Here is a 24,781-nt window from a genome sequence, read left to right as displayed (position 1 = left end):
TGAAAGAGTGGGGGAGTGAGAGGGTGAAAAAGAGGAGGGGTGTAAGAGAGAGAGGAAGGGTTGAGAGAGGGATGGTGTGTTTTAAATTGCGCTAAAAATTGGACGTGGCTTAAAAGGAGTGTGGTTAAATAGTGTCTGAGATGACTTATATAGTGCACAATGAGGTCATGTTAAATAGGGAATGTACAGTGTGGTGTGTATGACGGTGGGTAGTATGTACAGGGAGAGGAGTGCGGAGTGTATGGCTGTGGGTAGTATGTACAGGGAGAGGAGTGCGGAGTGTATGGCTGTGGGTAGTATGTACAGGGAGAGGAGTGCGGAGTGTATGGCTGTGGGTAGTATGTACAGGGAGAAGAGTGCGAAGTGTATGGTGTTGGGTAGTATGTACAGGGGGAGGAGTGCGGACTGTATGATGGTGGGTAGTATGTATAGGGAGAGGAGTGTGGAGTGTTTGGCTGTGGGTAGTATGTGTAAGATGGTGTCAGTAGGTGGTGTCAGTAGTTATTCATTTATATTAGTATTTTTTTTTTTTTTTACAATTTTATGATTTTTTTTTTTCAAATTAATGTTTTATTATTTTTATCATTTTTTTTCAAAATGCTTTTGGGTGGCCAGTGGATGGTGTCAGTAGAGCAATGGTGTGGGTGTCAGAATTTTTAAATTTTTATTTAATTTTTTACAATTTATTTCTGTATTATTTTTTTCACAATGATTTTGTGGGGGCAGTGGACAGTGTCAGTAGGGAGTGAACAGGGAGCACTAGTATATGATTGGGATAAATAAACAGAACCTGTACCCCCTTATATCGGAAGGAAGGGAATGGATGGAAGGAAGGAAGAAAGAAAAGGGAGAGAGGGAGGGAGGGAATGGAGGAAGGAAGGGGAGGGAAGGATGGGTGGGAGGAAAGAAAGAAGGGAGGGGATGGAGGAAGGAAGGGAAGGAAGAAAATTAAGGGAGGGGATGGAGGAAGGAAGGAATGAAGGAAATAAAATGGATGGAGAAAGGAATGAAGGAAAAAGAAGGGAGGGGAGGGAGGAATAAAACGGGAGAGAGGGAATGGATGAAAAAAGAGGAGGAAAGGAAGGAGGGGTGGGAGGAAAGAATGAAGGGAAGGGATGGAGAAAGGAAGGGAAAGGAGAAAAGGGAGGGAGGGCATGGATGGAGGAAGGAAGGAAAGAAAATGGACGGAGGAAGGAATAAACGAAAAGGAGGGAAAGGAGGAAGTTAGGGAGGGAAGGAGGGAATGGATGGAGGAAGAAAGGAGAGGGAAGGAAGCAAGAGGAGGAAAGAAGGAAGGAAGAAAAGGGAGGGAATAGATGGAAGGAGGTAGAAAGGGGCGGGGGGAAAGGGAGGGAGGGAGGAAGGAAGGAGAGAGGGAATGGATGGAGGAAGGAAAGAAGGGTGGGAGGAAAGACTGAAGGGAGGGGATGAAGGAAGGAAGGGACAGAAGAAAAGGGAGGAAGGGAATGGAAGAAGGAAGGAATGAAGGAAGGAAATAAAATGGATACACAAAGTAAGGTAAAGGAGGGAAGGAGAGGAAATGGATGAATGAGTGAAGGAAAGGAAGTAAGAAAAGGGAGGGAATGGATGGAGGAAGGAAGGAATGAAGAAAGGGGAGGGAAGGAGGAAGGGGAGGGAAGGAAAGGGAAGGAAAGAAGGAGGGGAGGGAGGAAGAAAAAAAGGGAATGGAAAGAGAAAGGAAGGGAAGGAAGAAAAGGGAGGAGGGTAATGGATGGAGGAATGAAGGAAATGGATGGAGGAAAGGGAAGGAAGGAAGGAAATGAAAGAAGGGGAGGGAGGGAGGGAGGCAGGAAGGAAGAAAAGAGAGGGAATAGATGGAAGAAGGAAGAAAATGGATGGAGGAAGGACTGAAGGAAGGGGAGGAAAGGAAGGAAGGAGGGAAGGGAAGAAGGAAGGAAGAAAAGGGAATGGATAGAGAAAGGAAAGGAGGGAAGATGGAAGGAAATGGATGGAGGAAAGAATGAAGGAAAAGGAGGGAAGGATGGGAGGGAGGAAGGAAGGAAATGAAAGGAGGGGAGGGAGGCAGGAACGAAGAAACGAAATGAAAGGAGGTGAGGAAGGAAAGAATGAAGGAAGGGAGGGGATAGAGGAAGGAAGGAATGAAGGGAGGGAGGAAGGGAGAAAGAAAGGGTAGGGAAGGGGGAAAGAAGGAAGGAATGATGAGGAGGGAGGGAAGGAAAAAATGATGGGAGGGGATAGAAGAAGGAATGAAGGTAAGGAAGAAAAGGGAGGGAGGGAATGGAGGAAGGAAGTAAAGAAGAAAATTGATGGATGAAGGAAGGGGAGGGAAGGAATGAGGGGAGGAAGGAAGGAAGAAAAAGGAATGATGAGATGAAGAAAGGAAAGAAGGGGAGGGAGGGAGAGCGAAAGGGAGGGAAGGAAGGAAAGAATAAAGGGAGGGGATGGAGGGAGGAAGGAAGAAAAGAGAGGGAGGGAATGGATGCAGGAAGGAAGGAAACGGATGAAGATAGGGGAGGAAAGGAAGGAAGGAAGAAAAGGGAGGGAGTGAGGGAATGGATGATGAAAGGAAGGAAAGAAGGGAGGGAAGGAAGAAAAGGGAGGGAAGGAATGGATGGAGGAAGGAATGAAGGAGGGGTGGGAAAGAAGAAGGAAGGGAAGAAGGAAGGAAGGAATTTAAAGAAGGGGAGGGAGGAAAGAATGAAGGGAGGGGATGGAGGAAGGAAGAAGAGGTAGGGAATGGATGGAGGAAGGAAGGAATGGATGGGAGAGAGGGGGGAGGGAGAGAGGGGGGAGGGAGGGGGAGAGAGAGAGGGGAGGGAGAGGGAAAAGGAAAGAGAGAGAGGGAAGGAAATGAAAGAATGAAAGGAGGGGAGGGATGAAAGAATGAAGGTAGGGGATGGAGGAAGGAAGAAAAGGGAGGGAGGGAGGGAATGGATGGAGGAAGGAAGGAAGTAATGGATGGGAGAGAGAGGGGGGGGGAGGGAGAGAGAGAGGAAGGGAGGGAGGGAGAGAGAGGGGAAGGGAGGGAGGGAGAGAGGGGGGAGGAGGGGAGGAGAGGGAGAGAGAGAGGGGGAGGGAAAAGGAGAAAGAGGGGGGAGAGGGAGGGGGGAGGGAGAGAGAGAGGGGGGGAAGAGAGGGAGAGAGAGAGGGGGGGAGGGGGCGAGAGAGAGATTGTACATTCAGAAGCATCACAGAACTGCCGGCTGATCTGGACAGGGGAGGCAGAGCAGATCCTCTCTCCTCTGCCATGGAGGATGGGGGGAGGGGCTGGACACTGTCAGAGAAGAGGAGGCATCTGAGACCTGTGAGGGGTAGGCTGAGGAGCCCCCGGGGGGGGGGGGGACAGGAGGGAAATCCGATGCACAGTCAGGGATGATTGGTGCAGTGGAGGGACAGTGACAGCACTGATCTCCCTTCATGGATTTCAACAAGGCAGCTGGAAGCCTCCCCGAATGGTCAGTCCGCCCCTGGTACTGTATACTTTGCAAGCACATTGGGAGACATGGCAGTGATCTTTATAAATGTGTCATTAGTGCACCCAAGCCATATAGTCTGTATGTTCATGCTTTCCTTTTTTCCTCTGCCCTTCAGCCTGAATATAAGTACTGCTTGCTCCCCTCGATAGTCTCAGGGTCAGTCCTCCTTGCTGCTACTTCGTGAGGCTTGGTCACAGAAGATAATCTAACCTCCTCTACTCCTGTATTGGTTTAGCTAACTTCCTTTCTAGCAGTATAGCAGATCATACTGTAAGTGCAAGGGCACCAGTCATGTGGGTCTGTCCAGTTCTTGGTCCACTAACAGCTCCAGAGCGGCTTGCAGCATTCCTCCATTTGAGCCTCAGGCCAACAGCCTAGATTGCTCTTCCCTGTTTGAGTCTACACATACCTCTAAGTCTTCATTGCCTATATTCAATGTGGCTTCCTCCTCTGCATAGTACAGGGAGAAACATCCACAAGAATTACTTAATTAATTGCTTACTCAGAATGCAGAGGTCACAAGAGTATTTTGTGTGCATTCTTTTTCAAAGTCTGTCTCTGATATGCCTGCAGATGCTTTTGCGCATTACGGATCTGGAACCTGATCTTTCATTTTTGAATGATCCAGCGCTGGAGGGAGGTGCACTCTACTGACATTACCCCTAGGCTTAAGAATGCTGTCTTGGTGCCTATTGACATGATGTGTATAGAACTGGAGAAACCAATGTTTACATTCTCCAAGGTTAGCAGTCTGGGCTCCCTAACCTGTCAAAACCTTCCTAAGGCCCCTTTAACACAGTCGGCTGTCCTGCCACTGGTAATAGCATGTTTTGTTATTTTGAGATTCCAAGACTTCAGGCACAGCGATCACCTGCAGTTGTACATTTCAATTAACAGTGATTACTTGCATTTACATGCTGCTGCATTTAGTGTGGTGGAACATTCTTGCCATTTTTATAGCAACTCATTTTTTGGTTCCTTGACTACCCATAGTGCATTTGTGCCCTCACATTTCCTGTGTCTTTGTTCAGTGAGTGGACTGCGATCTTTGTTGAAATGTGATCCTTATGGATTACAGAAGCAATCTGATTGCAATGCTCATTTTGCTGCTTATGAGAATGAATAGGAGGAAACAGATGGATCTGATTCAGATGAGGAGACGTCATCTCTGCTGGGTAAATTCCTTCACCTCCCAGCATCCATCTATTGGTTACTTTGCCCTCATGTTTTGAGAAAAGCACACTCACCCAGACAAGTTCTACAATTTTACTAGGATGTCAGTGGCAACCTTTGATCAGTTATGAGACCTTTGTAAGAGGACGTCTGAGCCGAATGCATAACAACATGAGATGAAGCATTAGTGCGGAAGAACGGCTGTTAGTTACTGTAAGTTAGTTTTTCTATCTGTTGAACAGATGCTTGAAAATATTTTTTTCTTCCGGTTTTCATTTCTTCTCAATTTTGTATTGCAGATACCTTGCCATTGGTGCCAGTTTCACCTCCCTACACCATCATTTTGTAATGGGAATCTCAACTGTGTCAGCAATTGTGCATGACACTTGTCTCATCCTGTGGGAAGAACTGGAAAACCTCAGTAATGCCAGAACCAACAGCCAGTTTGTGGGAAGAAATAGCTGATGAGTTTTGGGAGAAAATTAACTTCCCAAATTGCATTGGGGCATTATATGGGAAACATGTCTGTCCCATCAAGCCACCTAATTCTGGTTCCTGCTTCTTTCTCAATTGTTCTGTTTTGACTTGAGTGATGCCAAAATTTATAGAGGTGGATGTTGGGGTCTATAGAAGTTCTGGAGGTTCTAGAATTTTCTGTGATGGGTTGGCGTTTCCAATATGGGGAATTTGACATGCCACAATCAAGGTCTCTGCCTGGCTCTGCTGGGCCGGATCTGCCTCTAGTGGTTGTAGCAGATGAGGCATTTGCTTTATCCACCTACCTAGCCACTTACCTCCTCAGCCCTACATGAGACATGGCTCCGATTCCAGGAAATGCATTTTTAATTCTGAGTAGAGAATGCCAAACAGTGGAGTGTGCTTTTTATTACCATCAATGCACCTGGAGGTTGAATACGCAGTCAATGTAGTTTTGATGTGCTGTGCTCTTCATAAAATTTTAAAGATAAGGGAGAATGTGTCCAGTGAATCTCCAGGACAGATCTCAAACAAACCCCAAGGTAAATTAATCATCTCCCTCAAATACGTGAATATTGTGCGGACTACTTCCTTACCAATGAAGGACAGGTTCCTTGGCAAATTGTTTTCACCATTTGTACATTTTTTAAAAAGTCAACACCTTTGTCCAATTATTTTTCATTTATTTTTATGTCTACTTTATGTAAACAAGTAATAGATTTGGTAAACAAAGAAAGAAGAACTTAGATAATACAAAACCTTGAACATACATGCTTGTATGTGAAAAAAAAATTTTGTTTTTCCTTTGGAATGTTGAGAAAGCTTTCTAGTTTCAAGTATACAACACTTTTTTGACTCAGTAATGCAGATGTGATAACATGAGTCACAATAATCGCTTGCAGAAATCACAAAAAGTTCAAGTATTCCCTTGTCATGTGATATGGCAAAAACATATTTTGTTTCATTAATACAGATAGGCACTGTGAGTGCAGTAAATAGCTTTTTGTTTTGTCATGTACAGGAGCAACCTGTTTTCTAACAGAATAAATTGTGAATAATCACTATACACACAAAAACATCTATGCATGCAAGGCTTGTTCTAAATTACAGGGGATAGTGATAGTGACATCGGCCACCCACCTTAAAATCATTGATAATTACACTGTTCAACAGGTAAAAAGTTTTGGGCATAAAATTAGCTAATCTTACATAATTTTGGGGTGCTGAAAACGAAAATGACCCTAAAAAATGTTGATTGGCTCTAGTTTCCATGATATATTCACCCATCTAATGACGTAAGCCATTCAAAATTATGATGCAACTTCAGCTGCATATTGCGCAATTGATACTGGTGACCAATAGAAAATTGCATGTATACTGAGATGATGCAATATTAGCCTTTAATTGCATCACTTCACTGCATAAAAGCTGCAGTATCTGTAGCTGATTGTAGTTCGACAGCGTCTTTACATTTCGTTTTATGCTTATATAGGCTACTCAGTAATGCCTCGAACTTGTGTGAATAAAGCAGATAATTTCTGCTATATCTGCGGTGAAATAACTTTTATCTCACAAAAAAGGAGGATAACAGGAATGATTAAGAAAGCCTACAACTTGTATTTTGGCTGCAAGATAGGAGACCAGGACAAGAGCTGGGCACCACATATATGCTGCAATTCTTGTGGGACGGCACTGGAGCAATGGTTGAATGGAAAAAAGGCATCTATGCCTTTCGCTGTGCCAATGATTTGGAGAGAGCCAACAGATCATGTTAGTAATTGTTACTTTTGTATGGTGCCTGCAATTGTAAAAGGGCTAAATAAGAAGAAAAAGTTATCTCTGCACTATCCAAATATTCCATCGGCAATACGTCCAGTTCCTCATGGAGAGGGGCTACCAATTCCTAAAGCACCAGAATCCTTCGTGGTTGAGTCAAGTGAGGAAGAACCTGAAGCGTGTAGTCATGTGCAGTTGTAAGAGATAGCCCTTTCCTCGAATACAAGAGAAAAGCCAAGAGAAGCAAAACCGACACAAACTGAAGACAAAACTAGTGAGAATCCTAAGTATTAAAATGATTCAACTTAGCTTATGGCTATAATTTTTCTTGGTAATCCTATGCAATATATTATGCCATTTAGGCTTTGTTATGTAGTCAATATCACTTTCTTTATATTTGTGGAAAGACATCTATCTATATAATTATTGTGCATTATGTAGTCATTACGCCTATAGTAGAAAACTTTCCGTTTACAGAAAAACTAGAGCCAATTGACAAATTTCATTGTTATATTTGAACTCAGAATGTGAAATTCATTAAGAAATGGATTCTTTTGTTTCCAAAACTGGCAAAAAATAAACATTTGTTGAACAGTGTTATCAGAGATCTTCACAACTTCACTTTATGCAGGTAGTGGACGTGAAGTACCAAGAAACAAAGATGTGTCTACTGCCTGTAGCAGATGCTACATACTGTTCTTACAGTGGACACATTTATTGCTTGAAAACATTTTTTTTTTTTTAAACAACTTGGGCTTTGAAGCACACAATCACACTTCAAGGTGTCCACCACCCTGCTGAGTGCTATTATGCCTCAGTTGAAGATGTGTCATAAACTGCCTGTGGTTATTTTGTGTTGTTAACCTCTCTTTTTTTTTTCCAAAAAATCAGGAATTGGTTTGGCTGGATTAAACAGGTTTTGTGAACAGGGAAAAGTATATTGTCATTCGTCTTACTTGGACACATTCTGGTTTTGCAGGCTATGTGCAGACAAGATGGCTTGTGACTGGAGCAGAGGACACAAATGGGATGTTGAATGGTAAAATTGAAGCAGTTTGACCATGCTATGATAATTACCTGATTTAGTGGGGATAGCATAAAGAGAAATCAACAAGAAGTTGAATATACCTGCTTGCAGCAAAGTTACCAGTCAGATTAAACCACAATATAAAAATAAAACCGGCATATAAATAACAAATTAGTAGCAGTAAACAAAACTACAAGCTTTCATAAACTGGGTATGGGGAATGTATGGAGGAATGGCTAGGGTCCCTGCCAACATCTATGGGTGAATCAGATTGGGAAGATAAAGATGAGGGTGGACGACATGGGTTTGGCTGCTCATGCATTCTTTGGAAAACCTGATAAGATGGGAGAGGTGTGTACATCAGTGGGGGTCCTGAGTAAGGGTGGCTCACGGCAAGTGTAGTGTCATATAATGATGGCCCAGCAATGATTTAGAGCCACTAGGTGTATTAAACCCCATCCCCAGAGCTGAAATCTAGGAAATGGGCATTGCTCTTTGCAAGCGGATACTATGAACATAATATACAGTATAAAAACACCAAAAATGCAGCGCTTGAGCATGTAGTGAGAAGAAATTAGCGTATGTACATCCGGATTAAAAGAAATACATTAAAGGTATAACATGCACCAACTTAAACGCACAAATTAATGCAAACAATGGACGGGTAAGTATTAATGATTCATCCGACCAAAACAAAGTGCATATAGTGATAGGGATGTTAGAGTCATTAGAAGTACATCCGTGTATCAATCAAATTCGTGACTTCCGTGATAGGAGAATAGCTGCAAAACGCACTAACCAGATAGCGCAGGAAAAAGCGCATTGGAGTATAATGACCTACTCCCGGTCACAGCCCAAAGATCATCAGCGAAGGGACCTCAGGAACACCTTTGCATCAATCATGCCGTCTCCTACCACCAGGGGGGGGTACGCCTCCTTACAGTTACACGAATTTGCCTTATATCATCTTTCGCCAGGGGTGGTGTGCTTTCGTATCAGGAGATCACCTTAGGGACTCAGCAATAAGACCCAAAAGAGAGAAATCTTGATAGTGTAGTAATTTTTATTCAAAAGGTTGCTAAAGAACAAGTAGCACACTTACATAATGATATCCAGAAAAGCTGATTCACAGAATCCAAAAAAATGGCCGACAGTCAGATGCATGGACCATGTGGGTAACAAGTAGTATGAGAGGTATCCTTATCCCTAACGCGTTTCGTGGCAAGAGCACATTATCACATTATCCCCTTTGATAATGTGCTCTTGCCACGAAACGCGTTAGGGATAAGGATACCTCTCATACTACTTGTTACCCACATGGTCCATGCATCTGACTGTCGGCCATTTTTTTGGATTCTGTGAATCAGCTTTTCTGGATATCATTATGTAAGTGTGCTACTTGTTCTTTAGCAACCTTTTGAATAAAAATTACTACACTATCAAGATTTCTCTCTTTTGGGTCTTATTGCTGAGTCCCTAAGGTGATCTCCTGATACGAAAGCACACCACCCCTGGCGAAAGATGATATAAGGCAAATTCGTGTAACTGTAAGGAGGCGTACCCCCCCCTGGTGGTAGGAGACGGCATGATTGATGCAAAGGTGTTCCTGAGGTCCCTTCGCTGATGATCTTTGGGCTGTGACCGGGAGTAGGTCATTATACTCCAATGCGCTTTTTCCTGCGCTATCTGGTTAGTGCGTTTTGCAGCTATTCTCCTATCACGGAAGTCACGAATTTGATTGATACACGGATGTACTTCTAATGACTCTAACATCCCTATCACTATATGCACTTTGTTTTGGTCGGATGAATCATTAATACTTACCCGTCCATTGTTTGCATTAATTTGTGCGTTTAAGTTGGTGCATGTTATACCTTTAATGTATTTCTTTTAATCCGGATGTACATACGCTAATTTCTTCTCACTACATGCTCAAGCGCTGCATTTTTGGTGTTTTTATTTGTCTATGAGGAGGTTATACGAGGTTTACCTTCATGCTAGCAGCTTGAATCTTTCAGACCAAGCGCTCGTCTTCTATCCCATTTTACTATAATATACAGTATGCATATTATTGACTCATGATGCTTATCAGGAGCGACCTCCCTGATTACAGACAGTAACATTCTGCAAAACATCATATCGGGGTCTGAGATATTCAAGAATTCATCAGTGAGGCAGAAGTTCGCAAATGTTTTTTCAATTCTTTAAGTAGGCAATTAAAATATTCTTCAATAGGGGGCTCTAGCTGAGGACAGAGTGTTCGACAGGTGGTAGAACTTGACTGGACTCTCTTATCTATATTTGCCTTTAAATAGAATGAGAATACAGATTATGCTTTTCTACAAACATGTCACTGCACCAACACCAACCACAATTGTGACATTTTGAAAGAAAGATATCACAGGTGCTTGAGTAGGTTGTCGAGTTTCATGAGAAGAAACTGTCTCTGCATTTGTTTCTTGGTTTGATTTACCTTTGACTCCATTGTATGATTAAATACTTTTGCAGGAATGCTCGAGATGGTTCTAGGTAAACATAATGGCATACAGCTTTGAGAATCAAGATTCATAGATAATTTTTCTACAAACCATTTAGTTGCTTCAGTGTTTACATTTTTTTTTATTGGAATCCTGTTTAGGGTAAACTACAGGATTGCCCTCTAAAAATAGCTGATAGAACTTTAAAAAATTAGGTCAGATGTCTCCAGGATAAGAAATGATTGTAGGAATACTGTGCAGAATAGTGAGTGTTGCAGATGATAGTAGCGGGAAATATTATCCAGAGACAGCGCAAACAATAAGGAAGTTAAAATTAGACAATATCTACAGTTTCTTGGATGCAAAAAATACTACATAAACTTACAGTTGCATCTCTGTGGTGCACCTCAAAATGACAAGGCCTCTGCATGGGGGTTAGGTCTACAGTATGTTGAAGGTACTCCTCTTCTCTCTGCAGACCTCTTTTCATGGAGTTGCTTCTTGTAGCAGTCACGTAAGGACCTTCATCTTGTAGAAATCTCCTTTCCTGCAATATATTCCATTGGCAAATATTAAACATATGAAACACATAATGAACGGAGCATTAATTGACCATAGCAAACAATTACCCTAGGAAAATGTATTTGCTATTTTTCAGGTATGGTTACTATATATGTTACCCCTGCACCTCACACATCAATGGATTCACTTAGCTCAGTTCCCCTGTTCACTTGCAGACATACAGTATTTTCCCAGTTGGGAGTCGGAAATTGGTACACTTCCTCCCATTTCAGCCTCTTCATAACTCTGTCTTAGTATCCTGCGCATTCAGGGTCCCATATCTCAGGTCAGTCATGTACCAAGGCTATAATGGAATCATGAAGGATATCACAGGCCGCCATCGCCTCTCTCTATTTCTACCCTTCCTTCAACTTCTTGTATAATTCCTAGGTATCCCTTGGGTGCTTCCTGTTGATTTTCTTTCTTTTCTTACGGCTTCTACTCGCAGGTGAAATAGTGCACTGTAAATTCCTGTGGTTATGTACAGATAACAGAGGTATGACGCTCAGGCAAACAATCCAGATCAATCCACGACAGGTGCAGGCTCCGGCTCACCACCACACACGATGCAACAGGAAAAAGGGTCAGCCGCACACCGGAGAATTGATAAGTATAGTGTATATTTATTGATCCATAGGACACACAAAACACCAGGACATGAATACAGGACCTGTTAACGCGTTTCACTCAATCTCGTGCTTAGTCATAACAAAGAAAACAACAAAAGTGCTGTCTTATATAGGAGTTAGTTAATAAAGAACACCTGTACTAATCAGCACTCCTGAATCCTGAGGATACGCCTACTAGTACATTGTAACAAAACATATAAAACCATTGTATCAAAAACAGTGATATCAGAAAACAACAAAGCAGGAAGAAAAGAAAAAGGAAAATGAAATGGAATAAAAAGAGAAAAAAAGAAAGAGAAAAAGAATAATGAATAAAAATGATGAAAAAATTGTAAATGAAAAGTAAAATAAAAAAATGGAATGGCATACACAAACACAGATAAAAGCAAATAAATATCCCAAGATGATATGAGCTGAGAAGCCACATTTGTAAATGATCAAAATTTAAATATAAATTTATAAAAGAAATATATAAATTTAAATATACAAAACACGCATAAAAAAAACGCATGTCTACTTGGGATAAAGTACAAAAAAATCACAAGAAAAAAATACATATTCAGACAGGAATATATCAAAACAACAGAAAAAATATATATCAAAAGTAACACATCAAAAAACAATGCATCAAAAACCAAAAGTAACACATCAAAAAAACAATGCATCAAAAACCAAAAGTAACGCATCAAACAAAAAGAAAAGAGGATCCCAAAGGAAAAAAAGATGGTATTTAATGAGCACACATGGAGTGCATGATGTGCCCAAATGAACATGTTGTTCATCCAAATAAACTAAGTAATGAAATATATCAAAGGATATTTATATATATAAACAACTCAATAAGCATAATAAAAAAAATATACATATGCATGCATCTATATGCAGGGGTGAAGGGAACGCTAGAGACATGTTCTCTATCAATCATAAAAATATGTGATATCCTATTCATGGTTCAAACCCTGTGGGACACGTGTATTTAAATGGCATATCCAGAATACCTCCCTTTTGCATAACTGCAAAAATGTATCACCACCTCTTTTTAGAGGACAAATTTTTCCAATGACCTGTACCTGCACTGCCATAATATCTCCTGCATGACAATTATTGAAATGGCGGGCCACACTAGTAGAAAGATGTATTTCTATACTATATAGATGTTCATAAAAATGATCCCTTAAACGTCTGGTCATGTGTCCCACATACTGAATATTGCAAAGTGATCAAATCACATAGATGGTATTAAAATTAAAGAAGGAAGCAATACTATATTCTTTGTTTTTAACAGTAGACTGAAATTTATTGTCCTTCATAATATGTATACAGCATGAACAGGAGAGCGCACCACAACGGTACACCGTGTTCCAAATTATTATGCAAATTATATTTTCCTCATTTACCTAAATAATTGATGTAAATAACAGCATAATTCTCATGTTATCAACTATTAAGAGTACAATTCAAATTTTATTGAACAAACCTCCTAATGATAACAGTATTTTTTTAAACATAAAAAACTTACAATGCACTGTTCCAAATTATTACGAACAGTAAGTTTCAAAACACTTTATAGGTTGTAAAGAACTGAAAATTGTCATTTGTTGTGTTTGCAGCATATTTACTGAAATCAAAAGCTATTTCAATCAAACGTTTAACAACATTTTAACTTTTTAAACATTTTAACAGGTCACATTACATTTTAACACAGGACCCCTTATTTGAGCTTCACAAGTCTTGCATCCATTGAACTTCTGAGTTTTTGGACAGTTTCTGCTTAAATTTGTTTGCAAGATGTCAGAATAGCCTCCCAGAGCTGCTGTTTGGATGTAAACTGCCTCCCACCCTCATAGATCTTTTGTTTGAGGATGCTCCAAAGGTTCTCAATAGGATTGAGGTCAGGGGAGGATGGAGGCCACACCATGACTTTCTCTCCTTTTATCCCCATAACAGCCATTGATGCAGAGGTATTATTTGCAGCATGAGATGGTGCATTGTCATGCATGAAGATGATTTTATTACGGAAAGCATAGTTCTTCCTTCTCTACCGGGGAAGAAAGTGGTCAGTCATAAACTCCACATACTTTGCAGAGGTCATCTTTACATCTTCGGGGCCCCTAAAGGGGCTGACCAGCTCTGTTCCCATGATTCTGGCCCAAAACATGACTCCACCACCGCCTTGCTGACGTCGCAGCCTTGTTGGAACAGGGTGGCCGTTCACCAACCATCCACTACTCTATCCATCTGGACCATCCAGGGTTGCACGGCACTCATCAGTGAACAGGACTGTTTGAAAATTAGTCATCATGTATTTTTCTGCCCAATGCAGCCGTTTCTGCTTGTGAGCATTGGTTATTGGTGGCCGAATTGTAGGCTTATGCACAGTTACAAGACTCTGGAGGACTCTACACCTTGATGTCCGTGGGACTCCAAAGGCACCAGCAGCTTCAAATATCTGTTTGCTGCTATGTAATGGTATTTTAGCAGCTGCTCTCTTGATCCGATGCATGAATCTGGCAGAAATCTTCCTCAATGTGCCTTTATCTGCACGAACCCGTCTGTGCTCTGAATCAGCCACAAATCTCTTAATAGTGCGATGATCACGCTTAAGTTTTCATGAAATATCTAATGTTTTCATACCTCGTCCAAGGCTTTGAACTATTTCACTCTTTTCGGCAGCAGAGAGATCCTTTTTCTTCCCCATATTGCTTGAAAATGGTGCTCTGCTTAATAATGTGGAACACCGTCCTTTAGTAGTTTTTTCTTAAATTGGGCTCACCGGCCAATCTAATTATCGCAGGCGTCCGAGATTGTTTTCAGTGATCAAAAGAGCCCTGAGACACAATGCCATCCATGAGTTAAACTGAAAAACAAAATATTTAATCTTTGTGACACTTAAATAGAATTTGTATAATAATTTGGAACATGGTGTAGTTGCCTTTGAAATGCAACCACGTAGTGGATTGAGCTTGTGTGGGACTATAGAAGCTGGGAGACAAAGAGTTACCTAAAGGGGCTCTTTTTGAAACTACATTAATACCATTCTGAAGTATGTTTGCACATATCTGGTCCTCACATAGGATAGTAAGATAATGGGTGACAATACGTTTTATTTAATTAAATTCCAAACTGAATGGAGTAGAAAAAGTAAAATTCCTTTTACTGGATTGATTGACATTATCATTTATCTAATGCCAGCCATAGACGGGTCAAAATTTGGCTGTTTTTTTGGGCGATAAAAAAATGGCCAATTTTCGCACCGTTAGTGGGTTAATTGGTTGGCCATTTTTCTGGTTTTTGCACATTTTTTTTATCGGGCATGTTGGAAAATTCACGGATGATTTTCCTGGCAATGATGGGCAAATCAGCCGATCGTTTTACCGATAAAAAATCTGCGCATGAGCCGTGACCTGCAAAAAGAAGAAAAAGAAGAATTCCAGTCCGCTATTATATTTTATATAAAAAAGTCTTGCGGTTGCAATAAATGTATCCATTTATATCCAACTAAAAACATCTGTATCCAAATAAAAACATTGTAATCCAAATAATGCATTATAATGTTTTTATTTGGATACAGATGTTTTATGTGGATACAAATGGATACATTTGTTGCAACCGCAAGACTTTTTCATATAAAATATAATAGCGGACTGGAATTCTTCTTATTCTTCCTATTCTTATGTATTGCTGTCACATTGTATGGTGTGCTCCCCTGTCTCTGCAATGGACAGAAGTTATGGGGTTAATGCCGGCTGTAGACGGGACGAAAATCAGCCGATTTTTTTAACGTAACGTTGGCTGAGCGAACGTTCGATTTTTCAGGGTTTTTTTTTTAAATCGTCCGATGTTCGACCCGTCTATGGCCTGCTTTACTATCCCTCCCATTGCATGTTTTTTCCTTCAATAGAAGGTCTTCCCTCCGTTTAGAACCGGCTATACAGTATGCTCTATCCAGCATCCATTTGGGATACCCCCTATGTAAATGTGCTGGTATAGAGCAAGAGCGTCTTTATTGAAATCCTGTTGGGCACTACAGATGTGATGGATGCGCAAAAATTGTCCAACAGGAATAATTTGGATAGTATGTCTAGGATGGCCCAATTGTGCTAATAAAAGGGTATTACCAGATAGAGGTTTCCTGTATAGACTAGCAGTAACTCTGCAATTGTCACCGGTCAGATGGACGTCGAGGAAGAAAATCTCTCTCTCGTCCGACTGTCCTGTGAATTTTAAATTCTTGTCGTTGTTTAAATAAGATAAAAGAACTGACAAGTCTCCCAGACCTTTATCTACAATAAATATAAGGTCATCAATATAGCAAAAGAACATTCTAATATAGTGTCTAAAGGGATTACCAGTGCCATAGATGTGTAACCCTTCCCACCAACCCTTATAAAGGTTGGCTAATGACTGTGTTCTGTCCCCACATGAAGGCGAATGAAGGTATAACTGATAATGGCTGTGTAACTTCATACCTTCGTATCCAAGCAGTGGAGCAGACCGGACCGGCAGATGCTCAGGTTAAATGGATCCAAAAGTATACACGGGAATGAAATCAGCGTGGGTTTATTTGATCCAAATACAGCGACAAACAGTGATACAATACTGTAAGGTAGTAGAGGTATTGATGCTGTCCTGTGATATCTTTCCTGAGGCTAACTGCTGGTCAAAAACTGATGCCTTCACAAGCCCAGGGTATTGAATGTCCTGTCACACAGCTATAAAGCACATAAAAATGGCTGCAGGAAGTGACCAGGACCAAGGCTTGCCTAAAACCACGCCCAGCAGATAAAAAACTTACTAGCTATAACAGGGGCATGCAGCATGCAAATTCTGGCCAGCAGATGGCAGCAACAGATCAAGACATAGAAACAAATATGGTGAAATAAGAATTGGTGATACAATGCACAGTTAAATAACAAATATGAGGGGAACAGCACACTCCCCGTCTGAAATTCCATAAGGGATTTCACTATGACGAATGTCCATAAAATATAAAACAACCTGTAACAAAGAACATGTTAGAATGCACTAAATATAACAATATAGTAGATTCCGAGTTGGAATAGAGAAGATCCACGAAGTTCAAGTTCAGTAGAGTTCACCCAGCAGGAATGTTCTCGATGGGTAGTATCAAAATGAGTTCGTTAATTGGCCTTGCGAACATTTTAAACTCACCCTTTCTGAAGATCTTCAACTCCACTTTACGGACCTTGCCATCCTTGCTAGGAAGAACCTTTGTAATTAGTCCCATAGGCCAGTCAATCCATACGGTATGTTGCTCTTTCATCAACATGAGGTCACCTTTTAGGTTTGGTTTGTGGTGTTGCCACTTTCTTTTTCCTTGAAGAATATTGAGATACTCCTTTCGCCACCTGTACCAGAAGTAATCAGCTAGGTATTGTACACGTTTCCAGTGTTTTTGGTAGATATTCGCATGCGTAAATTCTCCACTAGGCATTAGTGTAATCTCAGTTTTTTGGGTAAGTAGGATAGCTGGAGTCAGTACGGTTGGTGTTTCAGGATCCATAGATACTGGCACGAGGGGTCTAGAATTGATGATGGCTGAAACTTCAGCGAGAAGGGTGACTAGAGTCTCATGTGTGAGTCTTGAAGAGTTTACATCCATCAACATAGAATTCAAGATGTTGCGTGAGATCCCGATCATTCTCTCCCAAGAGCCCCCCATGTGGGAACTATGAGGAGGATTGAAAATCCAGGTGCAACCCTTTTCCGCCAAGTGATCTTGAATGGATTTGGTGTCTATGTTCAGTTCTCTACAGGCTCCAATGAAGTTGCTCCCACAGTCAGACCTCAATTGTTTCACTGGTCCTCTGATTGCGAAGAACCGTCTTAAGGCATTAATAAGGCTGGATGTGTCCATGGATTCTATGACCTCTAAGTGAACGGCTCGCACACTCATGCAAGTAAATAGTACAGCCCAACGCTTACTGTTTGCGTGACCGCCATGGGTCCTGCGTGCGGACACCATCCATGGCCCGAAGACATCTAGGCCAACGTAGGTGAAAGGCGGCTCTGTACATAGTCTGTCCGCAGGCAAATCAGCCATTTGTTGGTGTAGTTGTTTTCCTCTAGCTTTGCGACAGTGAATACAGTCATGCAATACTTGGGCCACACGTCTTTTCATACCTATAATCCAAAGGCCAGCAGACCGTAACTTGCCCTCAGTGATTTGCCTGCCCTGATGTTCAGTCTTTTTGTGGTAGTGTCAGATCAGCAAGACGGTGATATGGTGTTTGCTGGGAATGATGAGAGGATTTTGCTCTGCAACTCTTAGGTGGGCTTGATTCAAACGACCACCAACTCTGAGCAAGCCAAAACTGTCAATAACTGGATTTAAGTTGGCAAGAGGGCTTTTTATTGGAATCTGCTGTTTGTTGTACAAGCACTTCCATTCTACATTGAATTCCCCTTGTTGGACGTGACGTATTATGAGGGACTTACTATGAGAGATGTTCTCTGCAGAGAAGGGTTTATGGCAGACGTGCCAACCGTGACAATCCTTATCTTTGTGAGTATTGTGATAACATTTTGCAATGTGCACTAACCTTGTGATAGTCCTGACGAGTCTCATCCAACTGGAGAAACGTTCAAAGCGCTGGCAACCGAGGCTGGAGGTTTGCTTTATTCCAGTGACCAATACACTAACTTCAGCGCGGATTTCTGGATCATTATCCGGATCCTGGATGCTGAAAACTTCCTGTACACATTCGTCCGCCTGTCTTAGCAGAAACTCCGGACCTGTAAGCCAAGTAGAGTTAGTAAAGGAACCTGCAAACATAGGTCTAGTGGCATGATCTACTCCGAATGAAGGCAAGTAGCAGCACTCGTCGTTCTTCCTTAAGGATGGAGCTGGTTCTGCATGGTTGTTACGGAATATTTTATCCATAAAGGCAACAATGTGTTCTCTTATTTCAGGCTTGCTGTTCATGGTACGCTGAAGAGAGTTAAATCTAGACAGAGCTTGTTCCCGGTTGTTCGGGAGTCTTACCCTGGTAGCTCGGAAGGGTAATGGAGAAACCCAGTGATTGGTTTCGTCTTTAAAGAACTCACTGTCCATTATCTCGACAAATTCTCTGTCCTCTACTGACAAGGCTACTTTATCGTCGTTAGAGATGAGCGAATCGAACCAGGCGAACCGGAATTCGATACGAATTTCAGGAAAAATTCGGTTCGCGTCGAATCCGAATATTTGCCTACTTCGGGTGCGCGAATCGGATTTTTCCCGATCAGCCGGCAAAAGTGTCCCTGCAGAGAGCTCTGCTATTTCTGACAGTTCTCTGACAGAAGGAACACATGTACAGCGGTTGAAACATTGTATCTATTTGTTTCCATTTAGGATACAGATGTTTTTATTCGGAAACAGATGTTTCAACCGCTGTACATGTGAAGGAGCTGTCAGAGAACTGTCAAAAATAGAGGAACTCTGCAGATACACTTTTTGCCGGTTTGGAATTCTTATTTTCATCCTACTTCTTCTTCTTCTTCTTCTTCATCCTCATCCTCAGAAGAAGAAGAAGAGGATGAGGATGAAGAAGAAGAAGAAGTAGGATGAAAATAAGAATAATTCCAAGCCGGCAAAAAGTGTATCTGCAGAGCTCCTCTAAGTGTATCTGCAGAATAGAGGAGCTCTGCAGATACACTATTTGCCGGCTTGGAATTATTCTTATTTTCATCCTACTTCTTCTTCTTCTTCTTCTTCCTCTTCATCCTCATCCTCGTCCTCTTCTTCTTCTTCTGAGGATGAGGATGAAGAAGAAATAGGATGAAAATAAGAATAATTCCAAGCCGGCAAAAAGTGTATCTGCAGAGCTCCTCTATTCTGCAGATACACTTAGAGGAGCTCTGCAGATACACTTTTTGCCAGCTTGGAATTATTCTTATTTTCATCCTACTTCTTCTTCTTCTTCTTCATCCTCATCCTCAGAAGAAGAAGAAGAGGATGAGGATGAAGAAGAAGAAGAAGTAGGATGAAAATAAGAATAATTCCAAGCCGGCAAAAAGTGTATCTGCAGAGCTCCTCTAAGTGTATCTGCAGAATAGAGGAGCTCTGCAGATACACTTTTTGCCGGCTTGGAATTATTCTTATTTTCATCCTACTTCTTCTTCTTCTTCCTCTTCATCCTCATCCTCTTCTTCTTCTTCTGAGGATGAGGATGATGAAGAAGAAGAAGAAGTAGGATGAAAATAAGAATAATTCCAAGCCGGCAAAAAGTGTATCTGCAGAGCTCCTCTATTCTGCAGATACACTTAGAGGAGCTCTGCAGATACACTTATTGCCGGCTTGGAATTATTCTTATTTTCATCCTACTTCTTCTTCTTCATCCTCATCCTCATCCTCAGAAGAAGAAGAAGAGGATGAGGATGAAGAAGAAGAAGAAGTAGGATGAAAATAAGAATAATTCCAAGCCGGCAAAAAGTGTATCTGCAGAGCTCCTCTAAGTGTATCTGCAGAATAGAGGAGCTCTGCAGATACACTTTTTGCCGGCTTGGAATTATTCTTATTTTCATCCTACTTCTTCTTCTTCCTCTTCTTCTTCTTCTGAGGATGAGGATGAAGAAGAAGTAGGATGAAAATAAGAATAATTCCAAGCCGGCAAAAAGTGTATCTGCAGAGCTCCTCTAAGTGTATCTGCAGAATAGAGGAGCTCTGCAGATACACTTTTTGCTGGCTTGGAATTATTCTTATTTTCATCCTACTTCTTCTTCTTCTTCCTTTTCATCCTCATCCTCATCCTCTTCTTCTTCTTCTGAGGATGAGGCTATTTCTGACAGTTCTGTGACATTCACTCCATACAGCGGTTGAAACATTGTATCTATTTGTTTCCATAAATGGATCCATTTATGGAAAGAAATAGATACAATGTTTCAACCGCTGTATGGAGGGAATGTCCCAGAACTGTCAGAAATAGCCTATTTCTGACAGTTCTGTGACATTCACTCCATACAGCGGTTGAAACATTGTATCTATTTGTTTCCATAAATGGATCCATTTATGGAAACAAATAAGTAGGATGAAAATAAGAATAATTCCAAGCCGGCAAAAAGTGTATCTGCAGAGCTCCTCTATTCTGCAGATACACTTAGAGGAGCTCTGCAGATACACTTTTTGCCGGCTTGGAATTAATCTTATTTTCATCCTACTTCTTCTTCTTCTTCTTCATCCTCATCCTCAGAAGAAGAAGAAGAGGATGAGGATGAGGATGAAGAAGAAGAAGAAGAAGAAGAAGAAGAAGAAGAAGTAGGATGAAAATAAGAATAATTCCAAGACGGCAAAAAGTGTATCTGCAGAGCTCCGCTAAGTGTATCTGCAGAGCTCCGCTATTTCTGACAGTTCTGTGACATTCACTCCATACAGCGGTTGAAACATTGTATCTATTTGTTTCCATAAATGGATCCATTTATGGAAACAAATAGATACAATGTTTCAACCGCTGTATGGAGTGAATGTCACAGAACTGTCAGAAATAGGCTATTTCTGACAGTTCTGGGACATTCCCTCCATACAGCGGTTGAAACCACTGTATGGAGTGAATGTCACAGAACTGTCAGAAATAGGCTATTTCTGACAGTTCTGTGACATTCACTCCATACAGCGGTTGAAACATTGTATCTATTTGTTTCCATAAATGGATCCATTTATGGAAACAAATAGATACAATGTTTCAACCGCTGTATGGAGTGAATGTCACAGAACTGTCAGAAATAGGCTATTTCTGACAGTTCTGGGACATTCCCTCCATACAGCGGTTGAAACCGCTGTATGGAGTGAATGTCACAGAACTGTCAGAAATAGGCTATTTCTGACAGTTCTGTGACATTCACTCCATACAGCGGTTGAAACATTGTATCTATTTGTTTCCATAAATGGATCCATTTATGGAAACAAATAGATACAATGTTTCAACCGCTGTATGGAGTGAATGTCCCAGAACTGTCAGAAATAGCCTATTTCTGACAGTTCTGGGACATTCCCTCCATACAGCGGTTGAAACATTGTATCTATTTGTTTCCATAAATGGATCCATTTATGGAATCAAATAGATACAATGTTTCAACCGCTGTATGGAATGAATGTCACAGAACTGTCAGAAATAGGCTATTTCTGACAGTTCTGGGACATTCCCTCCATACAGCGGTTGAAACCGCTGTATGGAGTGAATGTCACAGAACTGTCAGAAATAGGCTATTTCTGACAGTTCTGTGACATTCCCTCCATACAGCGGTTGAAACCGCTGTATGGAGTGAATGTCACAGAACTGTCAGAAATAGTCTATTTCTGACAGTTCTGTGACATTCACTCCATACAGCGGTTGAAACATTGTATCTATTTGTTTCCATAAATGGATCCATTTATGGAAACAAATAGATACAATGTTTCAACCGCTGTATGGAGTGAATGTCACAGAACTGTCAGAAATAGGCTATTTCTGACAGTTCTGGGACATTCCCTCCATACAGCGGTTGAAACATTGTATCTATTTGTTTCCATAAATGGATCCATTTATGGAAACAAATAGATACAATGTTTCAACCGCTGTATAGAGTGAATGTCACAGAACTGTCAGAAATAGGCTATTTCTGACAGTTCTGGGACATTCCCAGAAGTGGAGTGAATGTCACAGAACTGTCAGAAATAGGCTATTTCTGACAGTTCTGTGACATTCCCTCCATACAGCGGTTTCAACCGCTGTATGGAGTGAATGTCACAGAACTGTCAGAAATAGCCTAAGAAATAGCGGAGCTCTGCAGATACACTTTTTGCCGGCTTGGAATTCTCCTTCTTCTCATCCTTCTTCTTCTTCTCATCCTTCTTCTTCTTCTCATCCTTCTCCTTCTTCTCATCCTTCTCCTTCTTCTCATCCTTCTCCTTCTTCTCATCCTTCTTCTTCTTCTCATCCTTCTCCTTCTTCTCATCCTTCTTCTCATCCTTCTCCTTCTTCTCATCCTTCTTCTCATCCTTCTCCTTCTTCTCATCCTTCTTCTCATCCTTCTTCTCATCCTTCTCCTTCTTCTCATCCTTCTCCTTCTTCTCATCCTTCTCCTTCTCCTTCTTCTCATCCTTCTCCTTCTTCTCATCCTTCTCCTTCTCCATCTTCTCATCCTTATCCTTCTTCTTCTCATCCTTCTCCTTCTCCTTCTTCTCATCCTTCTCTTTCTCCTTCTTCTCATCCTTCTCCTTCTCCTCATCCTTCTCCTTCTTCTCATCCTTCTCCTTCTCCTTCTTCTCATCCTTCTCCTTCTCCTTCTTCTCATCCTTCTCCTTCTCCTTCTTCTCATCCTTCTCCTTCTCCTTCTTCTCATCCTTCTCCTTCTTCTCATCCTTCTCCTTCTCCTTCTTCTCATCCTTCTCCTTCTCCATCTTCTCATCCTTCTCCTTCTCCTTCTTCTCATCCTTCTCCTTCTCCTTCTTCTCATCCTTCTCCTTCTCCATCTTCTCATCCTTCTCCTTCTCCTTCTTCTCATCCTTCTCCTTCTCCTTCTTCTCATCCTTCTCCTTCTTCTCATCGTTCTCCTTCTCCTTCCTCTCATCCTTCTCCTTCTCCTTCTTCTCATCCTTCTCCTTCTCCATCTTCTCATCCTTCTCCTTCTCCTTCTCCTCCTTCTCCTTCTCCTTCTCCTCCTTCTCCTTCTCCTTCTTCTCATCCTTCTCCTTCTTCTCATCCTTCTCCTTCTTCTCATCCTTCTCCTTCTCCTTCTTCTCATCCTTCTCCTTCTCCTTCTCCTTCCTCATCTCCAAGGGCATTTAAATTAAAGGTACAGTGTTCTGCACTAATTTAAAGGCTCTCTGAAGCCTAGAAACCCTTTTTATAAGTTAACTTCGTAGCGAATAAATTCGCATCGAATCGAATTTCTTCCTGAAATTCGGCGAATCAGCCGAATCGAATTTTTGAATAATTCGCTCATCTCTAATCGTCGTCCTTGGTTGTATGAAAGACTGATCTCCCCAAGTTGTCGGCAAAGGGGGGAGTAATGACGTCAGGTAGTTGTACGAGGCCTGGAGACTTCTCTTTCACCTCATAGTGATGAGGACATGGCTTAATGCAAGTTGTGCGTCCATCTGCACGCACGTACGTTTTGAAGGAGTCGATTTCTGGTTGATCTAAGCATACATTTCCTATGATTACCCATCCCAAGTCCAGTCTCTGGGCATATGGCGCATAGTCAGGACCATTACACTGTTGACGCACCTTGTGTACCCTTAGATTGTCTCTGCCGAGCAGGAGTAGAATCTCGGCGTTGATGTCCATAGGTGGGATAACGTTGGCTAGGTGCCTTAGGTGAGGTTGGTGAAATGCAGCTTCTGGGGTAGGAATCTCATCCCTATGGTTGGGTATTTGATCACATTCGATCTGCTTCGGTAAGGGTATTTCCGTATCCCCACTGACAGTTCTGTGACATTCACTCCATACAGCGGTTGAAACATTGTATCTATTTGTTTCCATAAATGGATCCATTTATGGAAACAAATAGATACAATGTTTCAACCGCTGTATGGAGGGAATGTCCCAGAACTGTCAGAAATAGCCTATTTCTGACAGTTCTGTGACATTCACTCCATACAGCGGTTGAAACATTGTATCTATTTGTTTCCATAAATGGATCCATTTATGGAAACAAATAAGTAGGATGAAAATAAGAATAATTCCAAGCCGGCAAAAAGTGTATCTGCAGAGCTCCTCTATTCTGCAGATACACTTAGAGGAGCTCTGCAGATACACTTTTTGCCGGCTTGGAATTAATCTTATTTTCATCCTACTTCTTCTTCTTCTTCTTCTTCTTCATCCTCATCCTCAGAAGAAGAAGAAGAGGATGAGGATGAAGAAGAAGAAGAAGAAGAAGAAGTAGGATGAAAATAAGAATAATTCCAAGACGGCAAAAAGTGTATCTGCAGAGCTCCGCTAAGTGTATCTGCAGAGCTCCGCTATTTCTGACAGTTCTGTGACATTCACTCCATACAGCGGTTGAAACATTGTATCTATTTGTTTCCATAAATGGATCCATTTATGGAAACAAATAGATACAATGTTTCAACCGCTGTATGGAGTGAATGTCACAGAACTGTCAGAAATAGGCTATTTCTGACAGTTCTGTGACATTCACTCCATACAGCGGTTTCAACCGCTGTATGGAGGGAATGTCACAGAACTGTCAGAAATAGCCTATTTCTGACAGTTCTGGGACATT

General features: G+C 41.4%; 1 pseudogene; it reads right to left on the bottom strand.

The window, feature by feature from the left end:
* Nucleotides 1-9,908: 9,908 nt before the first annotated feature.
* Nucleotides 9,909-24,781, bottom strand: part of LOC149458699 (uncharacterized) — a 46,050-nt pseudogene continuing 31,177 nt past the window's right edge.

This window comes from Staurois parvus, unplaced genomic scaffold, assembly GCF_062004578.1.
Source record: "Staurois parvus isolate SC_StPar_1 unplaced genomic scaffold, SC_StPar_1.0 ptg000282l, whole genome shotgun sequence".
NCBI classification, from domain to species: domain Eukaryota; kingdom Metazoa; phylum Chordata; class Amphibia; order Anura; family Ranidae; genus Staurois; species Staurois parvus.
The sequence above is the reverse complement of the archived record's forward strand: the minus strand, read 5'-3'. Positions and strand labels throughout refer to the sequence as shown.